The sequence below is a fragment of the Schistocerca cancellata genome, chromosome 1, assembly GCF_023864275.1.
Source record: "Schistocerca cancellata isolate TAMUIC-IGC-003103 chromosome 1, iqSchCanc2.1, whole genome shotgun sequence".
NCBI lineage: Eukaryota > Metazoa > Arthropoda > Insecta > Orthoptera > Acrididae > Schistocerca > Schistocerca cancellata.
This window is the reverse complement of record NC_064626.1, coordinates 991,025,371-991,046,334: the sequence shown is the minus strand read 5'-3', so window position 1 is coordinate 991,046,334 and position 20,964 is coordinate 991,025,371. Positions and strand designations below refer to the sequence as shown.

Here is a 20,964-nt window from a genome sequence, read left to right as displayed (position 1 = left end):
CAAATAAACACAGAGACTACTGAACAACAGACCAGACTCCTACGCTGTAGAAGTGTCAGATCGTCTCGCAGCCTCGTCAAGCTGCCTGGACGATGCGGTGCCGCCAAACGTGTTGTCCGTTGGTTTTATCAAACCGAACAAACACAGCTTTTGCGTATCTAGCTTAGATTTAATACTTCCGAAAAGGGTCATTTTAACCGTTAATGAGCATTTCCACAATTGGTCACTCACAAACGTCTATGCATTACCGTATTTTAGCGCATGCAAGTGCTTCAATTTGCGCGCGCAACGACCTGATTGGCTAACTTCAACGTTAAATACGTCGGAAATGGCGCAACGTATCGCATTTTGTTCTTGACAGTTATTTCTCAGCATAGCCTCCCTTGCAACATCCTCACAAGTTAATCAGGCTGTTTCTGACCACCCTGTATATTAGAGATGAAGTGTTGTGGGTTAACAGATACTGTGCTATAAGATCACATAGTTTCAACGTTTTCGGCGTTACTACAGATGGAAAACCCTACCCGTGTTCTTACAAGTAGTACTGACAGTGTCTCTGCATAGGTGCTTTCAGGAGGTCGGATGGCTTTCCTCTATTACTGGAAGCACATGGCAAGTCATTTCTGCAGCATATTATTGCTTAACAACAGTACTGGGGATGACAGGCCAGTTCTTGGACTACTGTTTAAAAGGGTGTGTGAAGAAAAATGCCTACCTAAGTTAAATTATCCACGCAACGAACTATTTGTCCGAATGGTGATAATTTTCCCAACTGAAAACAAGTCAAAATAAATTTCTTCCATCGGCATAGCATTTTCTGTAAAGAATTCGAACACTTTTGAAACAGACAACTGATTATTTTTATAAAACTCTGTACATCTACAGAATCTGGTTAGATGAGAATCAATTCTATTACTCCTCAGTAGTGCAAATGTATCTCGAAAACAATTTGAATATACCATACATTCATCAATATTTATCTGTTTGTAATGGTCAGTAGTTATTACGTATGCGATCTCTAGCACACAAAAACAAGGCTTTCCTCGTATCCTATTAACGAATGCAAAAACGTATTGGTTGACATACGCCTTTATAAAAGACAATTATTTCAATTTTTTCCACCATACTTGTTACAGTGCTGTTGCTGTTGTATACAATGGTAGTTCCCACTTACGAATGTGAAATTTTGCTCGAAAAAGGTTTGCAAGGCGAAGACTGACAGATTTTGGCCTACACCTGAAGCATTTAGTTATAAAAATATTTCTCGCTTGCATTACACACACATCTCATTTTTACACGGTGTATTGATAGTATCCTGTTTCACTGTAACTACATCGATTTCTTTGTAGTCCGCAGCTCGTGGTCGTGCGGTATCGTTCTCGCTTCCCGCGCCCGGGTTCCCGGGTTCGATTCGCGGCGGGGTCAGGGATTTTCTCTGCCTCGTGTTGATGGGTGTTGTGTGATGTCCTTAGGTTAGTTAGGTTTAAGTAGTTCTAAGTTCTAGGAGACTGATGACCATAGATGTTAAGTCCCATAGCGCTGAGAGCCATTTGAACCATTTCTTTGTAATATTAATATTTGGAGTAAACTAACATTTCGAACTCGCAATAATGCCTGAAGAAACACAAACTTGCGTTTATAATATTTGTCGTTTTACAGAAAGCTTTTGAGAATGCTGACGAATAAACTCTTTGAAATTGTAGAGGCAAAAGGGATAAAATACACGAAGCCAAAGATTATTTACAACTTACACTGAAACCAGGCTGCCGTGGCAAGACTGGAAGGATACTAATGCTTATCAGTTGTTGCAAATGAAGTGAGAGAGGGTTGTAACCTGTCCCCGACGTTATTCTATCTGTACACTGTGTAAGCAGTATAGGAAAATAAAAACTGCAATGGAAATAAAAAGTTATAGGAAGAGAAATAAAAACTATGAGATTTACCGATGACTTTGTAACTCTGTCATACTTGAAAGGACAGTTGAAAGGACTGTGTGTTTTCAGTAGAGGATATAAGATTAACAACAACAAAAGCAAAACAAGGGTAATGGAATGTAGTCGAATTATATCACACGATGCTGATTTCAAACAGCTGTTTTCTCATTTTCATTAGTGATTTCTTTTAATTGCATATGGAAATGCAAAAATGGGCTCCCTTATAGAACTCTTACGGTAGATGTTTTTATTTATTGATTTATCTTGGAATGCTCTTTATACCATATAAACCAAGCATTCTATACATTTAGCATTATGTTCGCTTAACGACAACAAATGTAATAAAAATAGTTAATATGGGATACAACACTTAGAAGTAAATATTACATAAATGGTGAAAAGATACAGTAGCCGCATTACAATAAACCGCAGAGTTTACATCACTATGAATAGCAGAGCAACAAAAAAAGGCCAAACTCCGTCCGAACAGGCCTTGGAAAGCCCATCGATGCCGACCGGCCGCCGTGTCATCCTCTGCCCACAGGCGTCACTATATGCGGTTAGGGAGGGGCATATGGGCAGCACACCGCACTCCCGGCGGTATGTCAGTTTACGAGACCGGAGCCGTTACTTCTCAATCAAGTAGCTCCTCAGTTTGCCTCATATGGGCTGAGTGCACCCCGCTTGCCAACAGCGCTCGGCAGACCGGATGGTCACCCATCCAAGTGCTAGCCCAGCCCGACAGCGCTTAAATACGGTGATCGGACGGGAACCGGTGTTACCACTGCGGCAAGGCCGTTGGCAGTAGAGCAACAAAGGGCAATTATAATTAGGTGGACTTAGACCGAGGGCAGTGGCAGCAATGGACGTGAGAGAAGAGACAGTTACAAAACTTCACCACACCGATCAGAAACAGAATATTACTGCGTTTTCCTTGCTGTTAAATGCGCTTACATTTGCAATCGCTGTACACTCTTCACTTTATTACTTACTTTATTAGAAATAATGTTTTTATCTTCCTCATATTGTCTACGTAGGATCGTTATTGTTTAAATTTTCGCAGTTTCATCATCTGACATAAACATGGTGTAAGTCTGCTTTATACGCTAACGTTAGTTTAAACTCACAAACATCACAGCACAGCACTCGTTTGTGTCACCTGCATGTTGAACACGCCTTATATCTCTCCGTATAACGACATTGTCCTACATCTCGTTTTAGTGTGGATGTATCTTCACCACTAGCAATGCTTTCCAAAAAAGTGAGTTGTTTGTCCGCAAAGTAAATGCATTTATCCTCTGTTGTCCGTTTCTCAGACTTAGACTAATGTGAATCCATATATAACACATCCAACAACCGAAACAACTGCTAAAATTAGTTGTTGCTAACGCTATTTTCGTATTTCGTGTAAAACATTTAGAAATGTGTGACCCTTCTAGCATACGAACAAGTGACCTCTTTCACTGCAGTCGAATGTGCTATACGGAGCGCCACGGAATGCCTAAAAGCTACTGTAACGCTGCCAAGTGCCTTCTACGCAGGAAATCAGCACTAAGTTTTGCAAGAATAATTTTGTTGTGCTTTGGGTCTTAAATCAAGACTGATACTCGCAATGTAGTTATAATATGTGGAAGGCAAAAGAATGTCTGTCGTTGCACATATCGCCGCTCTAAATCGGTGGAGCAAGAATTTCACTATCAGCGCTCACAAAATTCCTTCCTATTCTTACTTTGAAGTTGTAATTCCGTTTTCCGTCGCTATATAGCTAAACTATTTGCAGTAAAAGGAGAAAAAAACTCGTCACTTGGGCTAACGTTCCTATGACACAAGTATACCTTCGTCTTACTCTTAGCCTGTGAGCCGGCCGGAGTGGCCGTGCGGTTCTAGGTGCTGCAGTCTGGAGCCGAGCGGCCGCTACGGACGCAGGTTCGAATCCTGCCTCGGGCATGGATGTGTGTGCTGTCCTTAGGTTAGTTAGGTTTAATTAGTTCTAAGTTCTAGGCGACTGATGACCTCAGAAGTTAAGTCGCATAGGGCTCAGAGCCATTTGAACCATTTTGAACCTAGCCTGTGACGTCACCACAGCATCAGCCAATAAAGGAGCGCTTTCGATCACGTGACCAGATGTTGATATTAAATGGTTTTTAAGGTTTAATTACATAAAAATAACAGATATGTTGTGAGACTATTGACCATAAATACTATTTAAATGTTATAATTCATCAGAACAATAACAATCCGAACCATATTTTTAACATAGGAAAGTAACTTACAGCAGGTATTTCTATTAATGACTGAGGAAGGTGAACCAAACATTTCATCAGCCTTTACGTCATTTGCATACTAATAATCATAGCTGTTACAAGCCATATGTTTTTAGGTTGAATAGTACCTCGAAGCACATGTGGCAAGAGCTAGGCATTAACACTTTTTTCCGCTGGGCAGCAGGTAAGTGTGGACGCAAAACGGTTAGTCTATACTGACAGGCACCACTTAGTGGTGCAGTTAACGACCGTGCAGAAAACATCAGGTAGAAAAATTTGAAAATTTGTGGTAAGGACTTATGGGACCCAACTGCTGAGGTAATGGGTCCCGAAGCTTACGCACTACTTAATCTAACTTAAACTAACTTGCGCTAAGGACAACACACACACACACCTATGCCCGAGGGAGGACTCGAACACCCGACGGGGGAAGCCGCGCGGACCGTGATAAGGCGCCTCTGACCGTGCGGCTACCACGCGCGGCATCAGGTAGAAAGTGTGTGACGTTTGTAGCATATACACTAAGTCTTCAAAAGTATCCGGACACCTGGCTGAAAATGACTTACAAGTTCGTGGCACCCTCCATCGGTAATTCTGGAATTCAACATGGTGTTGGCCCACCCTTACCCTTGATGACAGCTTCCACTCTCGCAGGCATACGTTCAATCGGGTGCTGGAAGGTTTCTCGGGGATGGCAACCCATTCTTCACGGAGTGCTGTACTGAGGAGAAGTATCGATGTCGGTCGGTGACGCCTGGCACGAAGTCAGCATTCCAAAACATCCCAAAGGTGTTCTATAGGATTCACGTCAGGACTCTGTGCAGGCCGGTCCATTACAGGGATGTTATTGTCGTGTGACCACTCCGCCACAGGCCACAGGCAATATGAACAGGTGCTCGATCGTGTTGAAAGATGCAATTGTCATCCCCGAACTGCTTTTCAACAGTGGGAAGCAAGAAGGTGCTTAAAACATCAATGAATGCCTGTGCTGTGATAGTGCCACGCAAAACAACGGTGCAAGCCCTCTTCCATGAAAAACATGACCACATCATAACACCACCGTCTCCGGATTTTACTGTTGGCACTACACAGCTGGCAGATGACGTTCACCGAGCATTCAACATACCTACACCCTGCCATCGGATCGCCACGTTGTGTACCATGATTCGTCACTCCACACAACGTTTTCCCAGCTTTCAATCGTCCAATGTTTACGCTCCTTGCACCAAGCGAGGCGTCGTCTGGCATTTACCGGCGTGATATGTGGCTTATGAGCAACCGCTCGACCATGAAATCCAAGTTTTCTCACCTCGCGCCTAACTATCATAGTACTTGCAGCATTTTGGAATTCCTGTATGATGGTCTGGACCGATGTCTGCCTATTACACATTACGGCGCTCTTCAACTGACGGCGTTCTCTGTTAGTCAACAGACGAGGTCAGCTTGTATGCTTTTGTGCTGTACGTGTTCCTTTACGTTTCCACTTCACTATCACTTCGGAAACAGTGGCACTAGACGTGCCGTACAGACGTATGACACAAGTGACACCCAATCATCTGAGCACATTCGATGTCCATGAGTTCTGCGGAGCGCCCCATTCTGCTCTCTCACGATGTCTAATGACTGCTGAGGTCGCTGATATGGAGTACCTGGCAGTAGGTGGCAACATAGTGCACCTAATATGAAAACTTACGTTTTTTGGGGGAGGGGGGAGCGTGCCGGATACTTTTGATCACGTAGAGTAGAAACGGGTGAATCGTCTAAAACTGGCACCGCAAATATCGCGGAAATGGAAAGTGCTATTGAGATGCGGTTTTCACATAAAGGATTGGTTGGTAGTCAGGGACTCATATTGTTAGTCAATAAACAGAGTGTAATAATACTTAGAAAGTGTATTTTTTGCGCAAACATACACTTTTTTAAATGGAACAATACTTACTGACATTAACATACAAAAAGTAGGGTAAACTAGAATATTTGTTGCACGGTTCTAGTACGAGTCATTTACGAGATATCGTATTGTGAAAAGTTTCCACACTGATACTTTTTTGTGCCATTCAACCTCGTAGCTGCTACATGCGACGTTGTTATGTTTGCTTACAGTGTGCTTGTATATTTCTTGAGTGCTGGTCAGTGTGTGACAGTCCGGTGTGGAAGCAGTATATCGTGAGTGGACGACGGGTTTAAAAATGCAGAAAAAGCCCCCATGCTCATGGTGTATGGAGAGTGTAGGAAGAATTGAGTACGTTCTTGTACAGTGTATGTCGTAAGATAGCCCAACGATATCAACCATCTCGCCAATTATTTATTAACCTCTTCAACCAGTTACGTGAAAGGGGGAGTGTAACACCTTAACAACGTAACAGGAGGAAACAAGTGATGACAGACGAACGACAAAGGGATGCCTTTGCTGCTGTTGCAGTTGATCTGCACGTTGCCAAAAGCTGCCAAACGGACGAGGAAGCGCCATGAGTCAGGCAAGTGTTCATCCCTACCAATCTCTCGTAGGTTCTACCTCTATCACATCTCTCTCCATCAAGAACTGCTTGGAAACGATTATGAGAATCGTGTTAACTTCTGAAGATGGGCATTAAGACAAGATACTCCAGATGTACCCTGTATCCTGTTTAGTACCAATCATGGCCAGGTAAACCGTCGCAACATGCACTATTGGTCTGTTGACAGTTCCCGTTGGCTTCGTCAGGTGGAACGGAAGCGTCCATGAAGTGTGAAGGTTTGGTGCGGGTTAGTGAACCATTAGCTCGTACATTAAACGTATTCGTAATTGCAAATATGGACAACCATCAGCTGTAATACACATCGTATTTAGAACAACACAGATACTGCAATATCGTATCGCATCGGCTCATAGGCCCATTTCTGATAGACGGAACATTGAACGCGCACAAGTATAGCATCTTCCACGGATGCCAGAAGTCGTTGCTCTGCAGACTAGGAGGAACCTGTTGTACCAACATGATGACTGTTCAGCGCATAGTGCACGAAGTACTACAGCATGTCTTCACGAATTGTTTCAAAATCGTTGGATTGGATGTGGAAGACTTGTACCTTTGCCGGCCCGTTCCTAGCATTCGACGCCTGCAGACTTTTTTCTGTGAAGAAGCCTGAAAGACGCCGTCTACAAGGACATACCAACTACAGCCGGTGATATGCAACGACTTATTACTGCAGCCTGCTCGGATATCTCCGCTGATATGCTAGGACGTGTGCAGCAGTCGCTCCATACCGGACTGGAAACGTGTATTGCCGCTCCCGGTGGTCATTTTGAACACATCCTGTGATAGTCAAAAAATGGTTCAAATGGCTCTGAGCACTATGGGACTTAACATCTGTGGTCATCAGTCCCCCAGAACTTAGAACTACTGAAACCTAACTAACCTAAGGATATCACACACATCCATGCCCGAGGCAGGATTCGAACCTGCGACCGTAGCGGTCACGCGGTTCCGTACTGAAGCGCCTAAACCGCACGCCCACAACGGCCGGCTGTGATAGTCAATTGTCTCGTCACTGGTCAGAATCCTCATTACTAGTGTATGCTCTTGTGTTGTTCTTTAGTGTGCACTACCGTAAGTATTGAAGTCACGGTGCAGGAACTTTCCAAAATACGACATCTCGTGAACGACTCGAACCACAATTCCGCTACAAACACCACTACATTCTAATTTACCCTACTTTTAGTTTGTTAACGTCAATAGGAATTTTTCCATTTAAACGTGTATGTTTGTAATTACAGAGTGTTAACTGGCTAACAATACGAGCCCCTGACTAACAATCCAATCTGTGAAAGCAGCATGTCAATAGAACATTCCATCTCCGCAATATTTGCTGTGTAAGTTTAAAGAGAGTGTTAAAAAAAAGTGTCTCATTGAAACAAGAAAACTAAGTCCAACAATAATAGTTTCGGAAATGCATTCTTTCTGAGGTAATTACGTAAAATATGGGCCCGGAAATGCATACTTGCTGCGATAAACACACCCTCTGCCATGTCAGGCGTGCGGACTGTGCAGGGCCTTCTACTGTAAGTCTTCCGAGGTGCTAGAGTACCTGTGTACCTCTCACACGCTGGAAAAGTCTGCCGAACAGCTTATATGAGAGTACTCTGCGCTGTGGATATTCTTCATTGTAGAGGACTGATAAACCATAGCGGAATATCATATCCGCCATTTCTCTTGTCGAGTAGTGGACTTTCACTGCTAAAAGGTGGTGGAAGAGAGAGAATATAAATGTATTACACCATCTGTATGTAAAAACAGCTCAATAACAGTGAACAAATACATGAATCCGAGTTTGGAAGAAGGTACTACACTATGATACGTACCCGGTGTTCACAGTACTCTACGATAAGGCATACACACACACACACACACACACACACACACACACACACACACACACACGACGTAAACTAACGTAGCCTACAGCACGACTCGAACCACACAGCTGACTGCAGACCATCAAATGGTAGGTAGAGTGTTGTGAGTAAGATATCATAATACCCTGCCGACACATTTGACGGAGCGCCAATGCAACGACTGTGCTAATATCCGCAACCAAGCGTCATGTGGATCTTCCTATAAACATGTGTTTATATCGGAAAGTATGCCTTTCCGTACATATGTTTAGTGGACTTATTTTACTTGTTTCGAAGAATACTATCACGTCTCAAAGTATTGGACACTTTTTTGAAGACCCTGCGTGTGCGTGCACTCGTACACATCCTTTCTGCTTGTCCTGTTCGTTGTAATCTGAGAAATACATGACAAAATTTACATTAGTTTTGGGCGCTCCACACTGGATATTAAGCCATACGTACGATTTCAACCGTTCCCGCCTTCTTTCATTATGCGCTTCTGATCCTCCTGTATACGCGTTTTATTCAGCTCGCTAACAGCGCGCCATTTCTCGTATGCATTTCTGTGGCACGATTGATTTCGAGCTAATACGTTAGAGGCGCAGGTAAGGTTTCGTGAAGTGCAGGACCTTATCTACAGCTGATATTACGCCCCCCGCGGCGACATTTTTCCTCTGGCGCCGACATCAAAGGGATGGGCTGACGCTCGCAAATGGGCGGCGGCGCGGAGGAAGGGCCGCCCCCCGGCAGGGCCCTAATGAGGGTCGCGAGGTGTCGGCCGCGGCCGCGGCTGCGGCTGCGGTTCGGCGCGCCTGCGGCTGCGGCTGCCGCGTCGGCGGTCTGAGGTCGGCCGCGCCGGACCCCGCGGAGCTGCCGCCGATATATTTCATCTTATTTGGTCGCCCACCGCCGCTTATCTTTAATTACGCCATTAAACCTACTTAAGGATACATTTTCTGAGTAGACAGTGACAAATGAGACCAGTCCGCACTCACAAAAGTATGAGGGATGAGCACTTTGGCGACCCCAACAAATGTAGTGAAAGCATATCTAAAACTTGTTTTGAAATACTTTGTCAGGAGGATTTTGTGGTGGCCGCACGCCTGTCGCTTTTAACGCTTTGACACGCACCGGTTTTGTACGCGCGTTACGCAAGGAGACCGCCGTTGTTCGGTGAACGAGCAACAGCAACAGACCACACCGGCAGTGACGCAGACGCACATCACATCCTCTATCATAGTAACTGGTTGCCGAACGACTGACGCCTTAATGATCAATGTGGGCACTTGACACGGAACGTAAGAGCACCACCACATGGTTTCGAAACAGCTTTTCTTCTGCTTCTGATACAAACGTGACACTAGCCTATATCTTCTATACAAAATATTTCCTAAAAATTGCGATTTTCGTCTAGGCTCCGCAAAGTTTAGTTGAAGACTGACCTAGTAAGTCCCCTTAGGAGGCAGCAACCTTTCTCATTGTGAAAACCAGGAAATCGGAAGTGCACAAACAGCAGCACAGCACCTTATTACAAACATAAATCACGCTTCTCACAAACGAGTATCCACATCACTGGTACTTTATGATCTTAGTAAAGACTTTGCTTCCACCCCACATAAGCCCTTCTTACTACGTTAAAATCCTAGAAATTGGAGGAGCTGCCCTGGAAACCCTTGAATCCCGTTTAACCAACAGATGTGAAGTATTAGTACAATGAATAGCTGGCTCTGAGCACTATGCGGCTTAACTTCTGAGGTCATCAGTCGCCTAGAACTAAGAACTACTTAAACCTAATTAACCTAAGGACATCACACACATCCATGCCCGAGGCAGGATTCCAACCTGCGACCGTAGCGGTCGCTCGATTCCAGACTGCAGCGCCTAGAACCGCACGGCCACTCCGGCCGGAACAAGGAATAGCGTCAAGAGGTGAGACGTTACAACTCAGTGTGCCACACGGACCCGTGCTAGGACCCCCATTATTTCTGATTCTTATAATTGACCGAAGTTCAAATGTGTACGTTCTACAATTTGCAGATGACAACACAACACTCTGATTAATGACAGTCTAGACAGGCCAATATGTCGACCGACCAATACGCAAAACGGTTTCGCAATACTGGGCGTGAAACTGTTCAGTTCACTACCGAACAACGTTCAGTCCCTACCAGCTGCTTAAAGCAAAAACCGTGACAGACAGAAAAGAAAATCCATTATATTCTGTAGATTTTTTCTTTTCTAGAGATAAAATAATGAGGACTTTGACCTCCGTGCTATGACACGAGCAGCAACAATGATAATGTACTTTTGCACGGTCCAGTCACATTAATGTGACCCACCGTGTGAGTTAACGAGCATTGCCGAAAGAGTCAGCCTACAGGAATTGTGAAACGAACCCTGTCATCCAGGACCGCGTGCCACAAAGGGCACAGATTCACCACGAGATGAGGAAACTCACAGGCGTCTATTGTCCACTGAGGCCTAAGCGCTGTAGTGTGCGAGTGAGACAGACGAGAACCTACGTCGTAGGGAAACCCAGTAGAAGCCTTTTGTGGCCAGGGAGAGGTAGGAGTGTTAAATATGGCGGACCTAAGATCGACCATAAACGGAAACATTTATGAAAACTATTTAATTCTGTAGTAATGCAGGGAATCGAGCCACAGTAATTTCAATCTACCACCCTCCATAAATTTTCATGGTGACCCCAATAAAACTTGAATATTGATAATATCTATAATAGTTCAGGATTTACTGTTAACGTGAAATTAACAAGTTTTGTAACAAAGACCTGAATGCTAAGATCTGAACGCTTTGGTCGCTCTTAACGATCGACATTTCATATAGAAGCGCATCATTAAAATGACAAACGTTGTAAATATCAACTCTGTAACTTTGTTTAAAAGATATAGTAAATTTAAATTATCAGTATTTTCAGTTAAGCATCAGATCATCACTTCCTCCACACTAAACACATTGAGCGATGACAGCATGACACCTTATTGAATCATTAGGTAATAGAATATTTGTTGTGACGTTTAGTGCATTATAGTTACTTTTGTTCTTTATTTATCAGAAAGCACTTGGGTGCAAGGCTACTGGCTGTGACATTCAAAGTTAAGAAGGAATGTGGCCCAGTAACATGGTGCATTATCATCCATAAAATTGCATCGTTGTTTGGGAATATGAAGACCATGAATGGCTGCAAACGTTTTACAAGTAGCCGAAAATAGCGATTCCCACTCAATGATCGATTCAGTTGGACCAGAGGACCTAGTCCATTCCATGTAAACACAGCCCATACCATTATGAACCACACCACCTTGCACAGTGCCTTGTTGAAAACTTGGGTCCATGGCTTCGTGGCGTCTGCGTCATACTCGAACCTACCATCAGCTCTTACCAACTGAAATCGGGACTCATCTGACCAGGCCACGGTTTTCCAATCGTCTACGGTCCAACTGATATAGTCACTAGTCCAGGAGAGACGCTGCAGGCGATGTCGTGATGTTAGCAAAGGCGCTTGCGCCGGTCGTCTGCTGCTATAGCCCATTAACGCAAAACTTCGCCGAACTGTCCTAACGGATACAAATACCGAGTGTCCCACGTTCATTTTTGCGGTTATTTCACGCAGTGCTCCTTGTCTATTAACACTGACAACATAACGCACACGCCGCTGCTCCCGATCGCAAAGCGAACGCCGTCGGCGTTTCATATTTTCGCCACACTCTTGACACTGTCAATCGCGGAATACTGAATTCCCCATCGATTTTCGAAATGGAATTTCCCATGCGGACAGCTCCACCTAGCATTCCGCATTCATTCACGTCTTCATTCCCGTCGTGCGACCACAATCACGTCGGAAACCTTTTCACACGAATCGCCTGAGTACAAATGACAGCTCCGCCAACGCACTCCCCTTTTACGCCTTGTGTACGACATACTACCGCCATCTGTATATGTGCATATCGCTATCCCACGACTTTTGTCACCTCATTGTTTTGTTACGGTTTGGCTTGCAGTAGCAAAGAGAGGTGCGCGAACAGTGGTGCGCTCAACGACGCTGGACACAGGAATAGCATCTACATCGTCTAGCTGGACGCATCCGTGCGTTAAGGTCCCGAGAGGAACTAACGCTGCTAGATATCCTATTCGTCGTTGTTATATGGGTTCGGTGCATGGTGTCATTTTATGGGGTGGCATCGGGCACACAACACTACCACTCGGGTTCGTACGGCCGGTAATTTGGACAGTAACCGTCACAATTCTGACTTGTTAAGGTCAGTGGCTGCGCGCTATTTTCAAGTACTCCGTGAATTTATGTTTCAACACGAAGTATGACCAGATGTTGTCCGTGCTGTCCCGACCCACGTCGAAGCATAGAACGGTCTACTGTTGCCCTGGCCATCACGTTCTCCAGATCTCCATCCACTGACATATGTTCACTCGCTGAGAAATTGGCACGCTACCAATCGCCAACCACCACGATTGATTACCTCTAGCATAATGTTGATACAGCATGCAATGACTTTCCCTTACCTGTCTTTAAGCTCAGTTCGATCCCACAGCCATCTTGGTTAGAAGCACTGTTGCTGGCAGAAGTGTACTGTGTACTAAATTTGGCACCCTGCACACCCTCAAATCACTACAAATTTAATAGTGTATTTTTACTATTACACTTTATTTAAACAGTAAGTAAAATTGCGATGTTTGATATTGTTCCTGGCGTTGAAACACACACAGACTGTCAAAATACCGTGTAATTTCTACCACCGTATCTGCCTGCACACCCATGAATCTCTCTCAGGGTCCTTAAAGCTTATGTAAAGCCATTTCTTGGCAACATATTTTTTCTCAGAAGTAAGAGCTCTGTGTTTCTATAGGAGAAGAGCCTCTGAGAATCTCGGATGAGTAGTATGGAAGTAAGCGTACGCTAAAAAGATGACTCGTTCCGAGAATTGTCGTTGGATGACTCTGTTGTTGGAGCACTGCTCACAAGTGACAGAGATCCGGTTCGCGTCTCGTTTCGGAATCTCGTTTTCCCGAGACACCAAACTGCATACCTGCTGACTGGTGTTCATATTATTTATTCAACATCATACCTGATCAGTCAGGGTACAGATATCTTATAGGCTGCTCCTTGTCAATATCGACCGCGTCAAACTGTGGCACCGGAGGAGGGGAATAGGAAAAAGGAACAAACACGCCGAGAAAATGTGGGCGCGACTGTGCCTGCTAGGCGCTTATTGACTCGGACGTCTCGTCTCTTACATAAGCGCAGCTGTTTACTGGCCGGCAGCAGGTGAAGGCGAAATGTGATCCGCAGCTAACCGCGAGTCGAGTGTTTGCGGCCGGACCGGGCCGGCGCCTGTTTGCCGGCCTAATGAACGGAGGCGCATGCGCGCGCACGCGGCACGCCGCTAGATTACGTAGCCGGCAAATAATTAGCCAGCCGATTCGGCCCGTGTCCGAACGCGTGTCCCTCTCCACGCATCTGGCGCCGTCGTTTCACGCTTACGTACCGCGCCGCCCTCGAGTGTCACACTGCGCAAACAAAGATACCCGGTACGCTTCAAAATACCTGTAGTATATTTTAGCGCACTGCCTCGTGTGCATCCGGATCTCCGTTCTCACTAGACAGAAGTCAACAACTTGTGAATGTTACTGATACGGTAAGAAGACAACGGTCGAGCGAAAAACTTTTAGATACTTTCTTATGCTGCCCCTAATCTGTCAATATTATTGAATTGTAATATTATATAATACACCTATCACTGAAGTTCTCCCTAGACTGCTTAACAAAAATATGCAGTCATTTGTGCAATATTCAGACTAGTTCGAAATGTTGGACGATCAGTGCGCTCATACTGTATGGTTATTGCTACAGTTCGCTGCAAGCTAAAGAAAAGAGGAAGTTGGATAAAAATTGCCGTAAGGAGCGTCAAAAATTCTCACGTAAACTAGTTGACAGATATGACGTTGAACGGGTTGACTGATTATCAGAACTTTGCACGCGTAAATGGTCCAATACCTGAGGCATTACTGAAAAATAATGACCCTAATTTACTCTTAAAGAAGGTTTATTTTTTAATATAAATCGTCCCTCATAGCTATAGGTACCAGCTTTCTGTATCTGGTAACAACTCACAAGATTCATTCATCATTTTTGCTGCTGTTATTGTCATATGCTCTAGAATCCCACAATACCAGAAAGATTTCTACATTTCAATGAGCTCACTATGAATAATCGAAACAAATATTATGTTCGTAAATGAATGTAACAGGTAAACACAAAGAAGCATACAGATTGCGACGTGAGCGACTGGCATGGATATTATCAATATTGTCCGCAGGCAGCACAATATTTCCGAAGTAGCCCAATATACTTGGAACGTTTCTGATATGTCCAATATTACTGCACAGCTCCAGAACCTAAGCCACACACATTCAACATTAAAGCACAACCGGAAATATTGAGGAAGAATAGTGACTGTCTAGGAAGCGCTTTACTCTTATCTCTTACTGTTCTAATTGTTTGTTCGTATGAGATCCAAGAAAAGACACTCAGACTTCCACACCAACCAACTATTACTGTTGAGATAACACACTATCGCTTCAATGCTGACGCTAACTTCTTATTTATAATCGATTATTCCTTTAGGTTACATCAGTCTTTTATCATCTTGCTCTCCAAGAAACATAAAGAATGTTGTGACTTGTGTAAAGACTTTTCCGAAGATTAAGAAGTGGAAGGAAAGAACAAAATTCTTGAGTTTATACATAGATTAGGGACATTATGCTACAAAAATGATTAAATTTACAGTCATGTAAGTGCACTGCGATTGTGGGAATCTAGTAGTCTAAGTGGCAGTGCCGACACGTGCTACAATCAGAGCCGCTAAACGTCGTGGAATGGAATCAAAGAGTGCTTGAATATGCTGCTGGGGAACACTCAACCACCCGGTTTGTAGCCGCGCCCACGAAGCATCAACTGTGGCTGTAGGAGGACCTGAACGAACATGTTGCCGACCGACTATTTCACAGATACATTCGATTGGTGCCGTGTCGGGCGCGTAGGCAGGCCAGGGACACAGTTGCACCGCTGTTCTTCAAAGAAGGCTTGCACATCCCTCGTCAAATGCGGCCGGGCGTTGTCCTGCTGAAATAAGGCATGTGGAACGGCCTTCGGGACGGGTAGTACTTGGGGCTGTAAAATCTCCCTGATGTAGCGGTAGCTGTTCAGATGTAGGAGGCGAGACCGCGAGTTATACGCAATGGTGCCCCGAACCATCACACTTGGCGTTCGTTCGTTAAGCCGGTCAACAAATCAGTCTACTCCGCTGCGTTCACCACCTTGTACGCTGCCATCACTGTATGACATGTTAAAGTGCGACTTGTCCAAAAATACTACATTTTACCACTCAGCACGCAAGTGTCAGTGTTCGCGCGCTAATTGCAGTCTGCGGCGTTGGTGGATTCTGGCCAATGGAAGCTGACGCAATGGCATGAGTGCCACCAGTCCAGATCGCAGAAGACGGCGTCCAACAGTCGACGCAGACACGTCCATCCATACCCGTTACAGTAGTACTCCAACGTCGCATCGACACTGTGGACGAAGATGTTCTGTCTTCACGACGAAGCAGACAGGACGCGGTCATCTAGCAGTACAGCCCTCTTCTCTCCACCGATTCACATACGCCTCACTGTTGAAGAGCGTGCCCTGCACGAACCGCAGTGTCACGGAAGGACATACCCGCCTCCCGGAGACCAATCATTCTGCCCCGTTCGAACGTACTCCCATGCCGGTATTCCACTTTGTGATGTCGGCCAGGCATAGTGGCACTTGTTTACACGTTTCCACTTCGCATGGCGCGTCCGCACCTACTGAGCGTTGCGTAACACTGACTTGTCCGGTCACACCAAAAAGGGCGCCTACGTAAAAGGCACCTCTCTGCAATTTGACTTGCTTGTTATTGTTCCGATGTTCTACGCGTTCTCTTATAGTAGCGTGTTCCAGTCCATTGCTTCTGAGTGTTTCACTTTTTACGAACAACAGTGTACAAAAAAAATGAGATAATGAACGTGGAGACAAAACAATTGTTCGAAAAACTAATTTGAGTCGCCTTAAAACGACACTGAAACTTGACGGTACACTAGATCAAGGGCTGTAAACCCGGACGCACTACGCCTTTAGCTGTGAGCGTAGACAGAACTACATGGAAAAAAAAACAGCCGGCCGGAGTAGCCGAGGGGTCTAGGCGCTACAGTCTGGAACCGCGCGACCGCTACGGTCGCAGGTTCGAATCCTACCTCGGGCACGGATGTGTGTGATGCCCTTAGGTTAGCTAGGTTTAAGTAGTTCTAAGTTCTAGGGGACTGATGATCTCAGAAGTTAAGTCTCATTGTGCTCAGAGCCATTTGAACAATTTGAATAATAACGGAACAACCGACGTAACGATTCGTCAGTTCGTTTCCGCGGATATGCCCTCGCTGATCCCTGAAGGACAAGTCGAAATATTACATATCACCTCAAAAAAACACAGCGTAAATATTAAAAATGAAAGATGCATAGGAAAGGTACGTAAGATTTTTGTGTGCCATCAGGTTTTCACCTTTCCCGATGTAATAATTCACTAATTTCGGGTCCTATGTCTGCGTCTTTTGTGCGTGCCCACCTAAAATAAAATGATAAACACAATGTTCTCGGGTTTTCAGTCGCGTCGTGGTTTGAATGCCACAAGCTTCCGTCAAACCCACTCCTTAGCCATTGACAAGTGGTATGACTGCCAATGGTCTACCCGCACGGGCTTATACAGCGAGGTCAGAAACAGTCTAAATAGCTTGTAAGTGTGTTACATGGTACGATGAGCTGAAAAATAATTGTTACCGCCGTTTGCACCGTTTCCGAGTTAATTAGCATTGAAGTTAGGTAATCTGGCTGCTGCGAGCGCAACTTCAAGCGGCCCGTGAGAGAGGGTGTCGCCTCGCGAGTTCATCGTTTAGTTTTCTAAAGCCGAACAAGAGAACAACACGAAAATTGGACGTGTGACGGTAGTAAGGATCGAACCCGAGCCAGTCATAGACTGTGCGGCTGGTCCCGGCGGGGGTTCGAGTCCTCCCTTGGGCATGAATGTGTGTGTTTGTCCTTAGGATAATTTAGGTTAAGTAGTGTGTAAGCTTAGGGACTGATTACCTCAGCAGTCAAGTCCCATAAGATTTCACACACATTTGAACATTTTCTTGAACCCGAGCCAAAAGCTGAGCAGTCTTGTGCGCTGTTATCTACGCTGTGAAAACAGCTGACACTAGTTGTAATGGAGGACCGCCTTGAATTTGGGCGCGGCGCCCTCATTGGCTAACTTCAATTTTAATTAACTTAGAAACTCCACAACGTATCGAATTTTTTCTTAACAATTATTTCTCAGCACAACCTACCCCGCAACGCCCCTAGAAGCTTTTCAGACTGTTTATGACCACTCTATATGCACTAACTGCCGGCTGTGACGTTACTGGCGCTCACGGTGTCGCCGTATGTGGGCAGACCCATTGACTCGGCGTTCGATACGCCAGCTTCAATCCCGCAGTCAATAGATCCTACGCCTCACTGAGCTGCAGATCTCCGCCTCCGTTAAGAGTGTTATCAGTGATTTTTATTTGAACGGCTACTTCAATTGCAAAGTCCCAGAGACCTTAGAGCAAGCCACAACACCAAGACGGAGGTTTCGTCAAATTTGATGCGGTGAACATTTTCTAGAGCTTGCTCAGCTAAAGAGAATTTTTCGGGGTAGCTTGGACGGAAAAACCTCTCTCGCTTTCTCCCGCGTTGTTCTACGGCGCACTTGGTTTGTCCGACTAACATTGGCCTCACTCGCAAGCTATCTTGTAGACCCCAGGTGTTCTCAAATCTGCTGCATCTTCAACTGGTCTCAGTAATTGATGGAGGCCTGAATATCGATTTCGTTTATTCATTTTCAGCAGGCGGCTTATCTTGCTCGATACGGAGCCACAGAATGGCAAAAAAGCAAGTTGCTTTTCCTGTTCCTTGCCAGTGGTCTTTAATTGTGATTCTTGCTCGACATCATTTATTTGGTGAGCGTCGTACCTATTGTACCTGAAGCCATTGAATAGGTTTCACTGCTCATGGGACAGGCTATCTGCATCTGATATTGCGCAATGTACCAATGTCTGTAACACAGTGTGGTTTTGTGCCAGTTTACTTACCGCGCGGAGTGGCCGCGCTGTTTGAGGCGCCATGTCACGGATTGCGCGGCCCCTCCCGCTGGAGGTTCGAGTCCTCCCTCGGACGTACGTACGTGTGTGTGTGTGTGTGTGTGTGTGTGTGTGTGTGTGTTTGTGTGTGTGTGTGTGTACGTGTGCGTGTGTGTGTGTTGTTCTTAGCATAAGTTAGATTAAGTAGTGTGTAAGTCTAGGGACCGATGACCTCAGCAATTTGGTCCCTTAGGAATTCACACAAATTTTGTGCCGGGTGACAACGGTAGATTGTGTGCAAGTGCAGGTCGGAGTGCGTAGGTTTTCAGCAAACGCCGTGGCTAAGGCTTCCACTTTGTTTGTGGCGGAGAGGGGACATCTTTTTCTGCATTCTCGATGTATTGGATGTTACTGTTAATGCTGTTCAGATATTCCAAGAATTCTTCAAGTTGTTCTTCCAAACCTGTGTACTTGGTCCAAACAGTTTTTGATAGGCACATTCTTTGAAACTGATATGGTCGAGCTATTTAGGAACCATCTTAATGTCAGCTTATTTTACGTACAAATGCTAGTATTAAGAATAGCCTGAATACAATGGTAAGCTCGTTAGCCCCAGCTGTTGCAAACCTCCTTATGGAGAATTTCGAGGCGCCATTAAAGCTTAATTGTTTCTTCCGATACGCTGACGACACATTTGTGATTTCGCTCCACGGATGTGAAACTCGCGACGAGTTGTCGAAACATATCAACAGCTTTAACAGTCCTAGTTCGCCACAAACGAAATTAAAGCCTTAGCCACAGTATCTATAGAAAAACTATATACACTTTACGCAACTCACTTGCAGGCCTCTGATCCTGCATTGGTGTATTTCCAAGTTTTGAGCGTATAGTGCGACAGAACTCACTGCCTTCCCATTATTTTCAGTCACAATTATTAGACGGAACACAACTTGTTTGTTATTTACTCCGTAATACTTCACAAATTACCCAAGTCTGCCCGCTGCAGTGCTTGGCTGGCCGAGACATACTTCCGTTCGCTAAGCTCTCTCGAGGCTACCTGGCTCATCCGCTCTCTGCGAGGGCTCACCAGTACCTGCGTGCACAAAGGACCCGGAAGGTCCTGTTAAGCACACTGGATGTTACAATATTTGTCGACAGGAAGGAGATTATACTAGACAAGCTGACCTGTTCAGTTTGCAAGATGCCACTAGATGGCACTTCGAGCGGCAAAGTGAGTTACGAAACTCAACAAACTCCCACTCTAAAACGAGTCTTCTCATTTTAAAACGTAAACAAGTACAAATGAAAATGTAAATCAAGGAAAACAATAAAAATGAATATCATATCATTACACACGCTATCATGGCACATGAAAATTAAATACAATAATATTTAGTATACACAAAAAACAACAAAATATTAGTGTCACACTGCATATGAAACTTAAAAAAATCAGTACTGACAACAGTCAGCCCACAAGAAAATATATGCACCTCATCAAGCTGAGACCGTGTGCTACGATTTGTTGCTGTAGCCGGCCGGTGTGGCCGTTCGGTTCTAGGCGCTTCAGTCTGGAACCGCGTGACCGCTACGGTCGCAGGTTCGAATCCTGCCTCGGGCATGGATGTGTGTGATGTCCTTAGGTTAGTTAGGTTTAAGTAGTTCTAAGTTCTAGGGGACTGATGACCACAGATGTTAAGCCCCATAGTGCTCAGAGCCATTTGAACCATTTTTTTGTTGCTGTAAATAGCAATCTGCCGACGTTCTTTCATCGTGTACCACCACACATATGAAGGGAATACGTCACTATTCACCGTTTAGGCAGGGGAGACAATTTCACTAACAAGCTTATTTTAATCTATTCTTTGGCCGTTTTCACAATCACACGCTTATCAGGCAGGACCTGTAAACACCTGGTCGACGACACGGAGCCTCCGAACCAAGGGATGCAAGTTATCCTCCTTGACTAGCACACGACCGCCGATTTGGGGTTGCCACGCTCCTTCTCATGACCATTTACTTCGTTGTTGCAGCTGATACAGCTACTCAGTGGACGACCGCTTCCAAAAGGACTGATGGTAGCTGTTGTAGAAACTGCCATCTGTGCAACCTGTTTGCGGGAATCTCAGGGATAGAGGATTTAGGATAGGCACGAGGAGGATTCCACATAAAATCTCCGATTTCC

The 20,964-nt window shown here is 45.0% G+C and overlaps 1 protein-coding gene and 1 pseudogene across 1 annotated transcript in view; both read right to left on the bottom strand.

Annotated features, from left to right (window-relative positions):
- LOC126088737 (uncharacterized) overlaps window positions 1–20,964 on the bottom strand; it is a 471,473-nt gene that overhangs the window by 120,104 nt on the left and 330,405 nt on the right. The gene's annotated exons all lie outside the window — the stretch shown is intronic.
- Window positions 2,620–2,737, bottom strand: LOC126104345 (5S ribosomal RNA; annotated as a pseudogene).